Raw genomic sequence first — 5,644 nt, forward strand, 5'->3', positions numbered from 1 at the left:
TGGTCCTGAACACCTAACAGCAAAGCATAACCAAAAATCACTTTTTTTTTTTCACAGAACTGGGGATTGAACTCAGTCCTTTGCACTTGCCATGCAAGTGCTTATTCTACTGAGCCATCTGCCCGGCCCCTGCATTAATAATAATAGTATAAAAACAGAACACTGGGTTTGATACAGAAAAGCACTCACAACACTGCATGTGACCCTATTGGTAGTTTCTTGCTTGATCTTTATTGTGCTACTCTACAGTCGTGAGAGGTTGTGATTACCAGTCCTAATACCCCTTCCCAAAATGTGTCCAGCAGACTCTGTTACTATATCTCCACTTGATTATTTTAATGTGCTTTCAAATGATCCTCAATAAAGATCTGGATTCTTGTATAATCATACCTATAGAATAAAAGAGGCAATATAAATATTGTATCTACTAAGCTCTGTTGCCTTTGTGATATGAATTTTCAGTTCTTTAATTCATATTGTATATGTTTACATTGTGTGGAGTGAAACATTACAAAAAAAATAACCCTCAGATCTATAAAACAGAGTCCAAATTTAAGCCCTATAGAAGAAAAGTTCCTATTGTTACAAAAATACAAATATCTTTATTTAATATATTATTTAGTCATAATAATACCTATCATAATTATTATGATAGGTATATACTGAATTTCTTATTGAGAAACAAGGAGAGTTTTTATGCTTTTAAAATCTACCAGTTGTACTTTGATTAACATCTCTAGGCAAATAAAGATCAATATTAAAAACAAAGGCCTTCCAATAGCTCAGCAGATTAAAGCCACGGTTCAATCCCTGGGCCTTTCATGCTGGCCCGGCCCCCGGGGCATGCTGAGACGGCAATTGAGACTGGGTGTGTTGGCTGGCTCCTGTAATCCCAACACTTGGGAGGCTGTAAACAGGCAGATCACTATGAATCTGAAGTAGTAAGACCCTGAACACCCTGTAGACCCTTCCCTAAAAATACAAAAATAAATAAATAAATAAATAAATATATAAATAGGTCTTATCCCAAATTCTTAATTTTGTCTGCCTTGTACCAAAATTCTACTTTTATTTGTTTGCACTTGTTTGTTTAACATAGCTATAAAATAAATCTGAAGCATCAATGACTGCTATCTTCCTTTTCCAGACTATCAAAAAATTAGTTTCATTTCTTAGCATTTTTCACCGTTGAATTTTTTAGAATTGTCTTCTTTCATTCTTCAGAAAGATAAAGACATGTTCACATCAATATTTGTGGAAAAAACACTGAAGTATAATACCTATGAATGATACAGATGCCCAGGAAACACAGATTATAGAATTTCCTCAACATATGAAAGAAAAAGGTAGAAGTTATTTTCTCTGCAGCCTTGCTAGCATTTGTTATTATTTTATTTTATTCCTTGATGATAGCCATTCTGTCTGGAGTAAATAAGAACATCAATTTTTTTTTTAAATTTGTATTTTGTGATGGCACAGATGAGAAAAAGAAAAAAAACACAATTCTTTGTATTTTTGCATGCGTGATTTCTTTCCAGGATCAGCAGTTTTGGAATTCAGTGCCTACCTTTATGTTCTGTAGCTACATGATATACCCACATGTTCTAGAGGCTCCTCTGTCCTTTCACCAAGAGCCATGGCAATTGTCTAAGCTAAGACGTGTTCTTGCTCATATTCTAGATGAAGAAAGCAATCAGGCACCTAATCTAGACCACTGAGCAAGGATTCAAGCATCTTGCTTGTCTGAAGAGACATAGGACAGTACTCGCTTCTCACCAAAGTGGGTTAGTCCCCAAGTCTTTCCACCCTGATCTTAAAGTTTTCAAAGTATGTAGTGTAGCTGTTACCTTCTTGGAAACTGTCTCTCACCCAGTGAGAGGGTAGCATTAGAAACCTGAAATGAAGTTAATTATTAGCTGTTCTGAGGTTCTATATTACCTAATCTACTCCCATTCAAAATGGTAGCTGATTAAATACTTCTTTTTAACATATAGCTCTTGAAATTTAGCCGAAACAATTAGACAAGATAAATAAATTTTTAAAATGATAAGAAAAGAACTTAAATCATTATTAGTTGCCAATAACATGATATTTTACATGAAAAACTCCACTAAAATACTCATTGAATTAATTATTAAATTCAGCAGCATAGTAGGATACAAAGTCAAGATTTAGAAATCAATAGTATTTTTGTCCAACAGTAGTAAACTCACTGTTATGACTTGCATCTTGAAATCCCCCAAAGTCCCATGTGCTCTTAGGTGGAGCGGCTTGGAGGTGACTGGGTCATGGTATGCAATATTGGGTATGTGAGCTGATGGTTTACAGCCAGGTGATATTCCACTGCTCCCTATATTTAGTTGTATAACCATTAAGCTTTATTAATCTATAGGTAATTAGCTAATTCTATGTTATTCCTGTTAAATTATTCTATTGTTAGTTCAGGCAAATTTATTGCATTTAGTATATATTCATTGCATATTATTGTAGTCATGGTTTGCAAGGGAATAGATTTAACTCAGGACACATAATTTATAGTAGCATTTTATAATAATCACTCAAATATTCAAATGCAGAAGAGTGTAAGATATTTGTCCAAGTACTGCACACCCAAAGAATCCAGCTGGAGCCCCAGAGCCCATGATAATATCTCATGCAAGTCTGCATCAAGGATCTGCATAAATGGGGAAGGGCAAACAGTCAGTGGTGGAAGCTAGAAAGTTTGCTTCTGTAGGGTGCACCAGGCTCAGGAGTCTGCAGTGGAGCCAAGAAAAGATGCTCAAAGTAAGGATCTGAGCTCCTCTGAGGATGAGAACAGCTGAGTTCACACCAGGAAAACCAACATGACAAGCTTCTCCAGGAAAACAGAAAAGTATCTTCCCTTCCAGTTTTTCTTTTATGCTGTTGATAACAGATCCACATCCAAAGCCCTGCTGATTCAATTCAGCTGGGTGTTAAGTTGACCATTAGTTAGTCCACCACACATGTCAGTATTTAGTTGAGTGTCTATACTATAATTATAGCTTTTATTTCTATGATTAAGAGTGATACATTATTGGTTGTCATTACCCAGTTTATCTTTGATACTATTATTATTTCTGATTTAGTTCTTTTGCCAAAGTGGCATAGGTGCTGCTGTTAATTGGTTTTCTCTGCCTATCAATAGCTAGATTACCGTGACATCATTAACAATATTGCAGAACATTCGCAGAGAACTGTGTGCAAGGCCCCGTACACTGCACCCTTCCCTCCCAAATCGACAGTATCAAGGCAAAAGCCATGCCCAGGGTGTATCACTTCAATGCAGGCACTGACTACAGAGATCTCCATACTAGCCAGAAAGTATTTTCATGATAAGTGTCTGCACACCTCAGTATAAAAAAAGAAAAGTAGAAATCCGAGAATACAAAACAAAAAGTACACCTCCAACTTCTTCTTCTCCAGAGCTGATTAATGGGCACTAAGGGAGAGAAAACAAAAGGCACACATTTGAATTTCCCAAAAGAATAATAGAGGTGTTTAAAATAATCAATAAACAGCTCGATGAGCTCAAAATACATTATAACTAAACAAGTAGTGAACTTGACAAGTAAAATATTTGGTGAATTAAAAAAGACATTAACAATATGCTCAGTGAGCTCAACAAAATAAAGGAAAGATCAATTTAACAAGAAATTAGGATCCATGAGAAGTCACTAGGTAGAAATCTTTGAAGCACAAAAGACCCCAAACAGACAAGGCAATTCTGAGTGAAAGGAGCAAGGCTTGAGGCATAACAATAGCTATTTCAAAACATAAATCCATAGTAGCAAAACAGTACGGTATTGACATGGAAACAAATACATAGAGGATAGAACACAATAGACAACTCAAAAATAAATTTGTGTGCATCTTCAGCATGAGTAATTGCAAATAATTTTACAACAAGGATGCCAAAAATATTACATTACAGAAAAGACAACCATTTCAACAAACGTTGATAGAAAAACTGGATATCTACATAGAGATGTTTGCAAATCAATTTCTATCACTAACCTTGTCAAAATAACATCAACTCAAAATGGAACTTGTTGTGAAGCCTGAAACTTGGAGACCCTTCTGACTCGATAATGCCCTGCAGATAGAAGAAAGACTTGACAAACTCAGTTACGAACAAATTAAAAAGTTTCTGTAAATCAAAGAAAGTAATGAGTGGAGTGAAAGGTTAACCCGTGAAATGAGAAAAAATGTATTTGCTAACTTTTCACAGATGATTATTATATTTAGAATATTTAAAGAACTCAAAACAATATCAAACTAATAAGCAACCATTGAAATGGCAAATGATTTGAATAAGCAGTTCTTTGAAGAAGAAGAAATACAAGCACCCAAAAATATTTGAAAATGTGCCCCATATGCTTGTGCCCTACTTGTGAGCAGGTAAAACTGTAGAACCTCTCTGGAGTTCAAAAATTTGATTATTATCGGAACAATAAAATCTTCAAAGGTAAATTTGGGGAGTTAATAAAAATAGTGGCATTCTTAATATGAATCTTGGAAACATCCCATAGTTAGAAAGACATCACATAATTATGGAAAATAAATAAAATCTCAAAACTTGAGATAATGATTTTTTTTCTGTCTCACTTATTGTACGGTCTATCATGGACTGACTACACATTCACATCAGTTATTATTCTGTTTGGCACAGATAAAACATTGAGAATTATTTCTTTCTTTCTTTTTTTTTTTTTTTTTTTCAGAACCAGGGATTGAACTAAGACCCTCGCGCTTGCCAGGGAAGCGCTTATTCCACTGAGCTATCTCCCCGGCCCCGAGAATTATTTCTTGATAAATAAGTCAAGTTTGGAGACAGTATTTGCCTACACAAGAGGCACAGGAAGGGCCAGCTAGATAGCTCAGCGGACTAAAGCACCTGCCTAGGCTGAGCACAGCAGCTTGGGTTCAATCCCCGGAGCGCTGTTACCATCCTACCCCCAGAGCACACTGAAGTGGGGACTGAGATTGGGTGTGGTAGAGGGCACCTGTAATCCCAGTACTTGAGAGGCTGCAAATAGGAGGATCACTACAAGTTCAATCTATGTAGTGAGACCCTGTAGACCCTGTGGCAAATACATTAAAAAAAGAGGTACAGGAAACTGCATTAACTGGGGTCCAGAAGCTTGAATCATTTGCAAGTGAATGGATGCACATTGAGGCCTAAATGTTAAATGAAAGCATCAAATGCACAAATTTAAATATTGCATGGTTTCTTTTATGTGAGAAAACCAAAGTATTAATAAAGAGAAAAATAAAAGATAGATAATAGCAAGTGGAGCAATAGAGCTTTATTAAAAGTCAAACAGATCAAGAAACAGAATAGAGAAAGAGGGAGGGGAGGAAAGGTGCTGAAGAAAGGAACCAAGATACACTGTATTATGTGTACCAACTTCATACATGGACAGAAACATGAACATAAACATGTACTAATAAAAAGGAAGAGAGAATCCACTCCTGTAGTTCCACAGAGGATCTCTTACACAGGAATTCACTATAGAATAATTAATAACTCAAAGTGCCATTAGGTAAGTTTTTCAAGTTATTTAATTTCCACCTTTGATTAATGTATTTTGGGATACACAGTAAATACATCCATTGTTGGAAC

This window comes from Octodon degus, unplaced genomic scaffold (genome assembly GCF_000260255.1).
Source record: "Octodon degus isolate 3935 unplaced genomic scaffold, OctDeg1.0 scaffold00146, whole genome shotgun sequence".
Lineage (NCBI taxonomy): Eukaryota > Metazoa > Chordata > Mammalia > Rodentia > Octodontidae > Octodon > Octodon degus.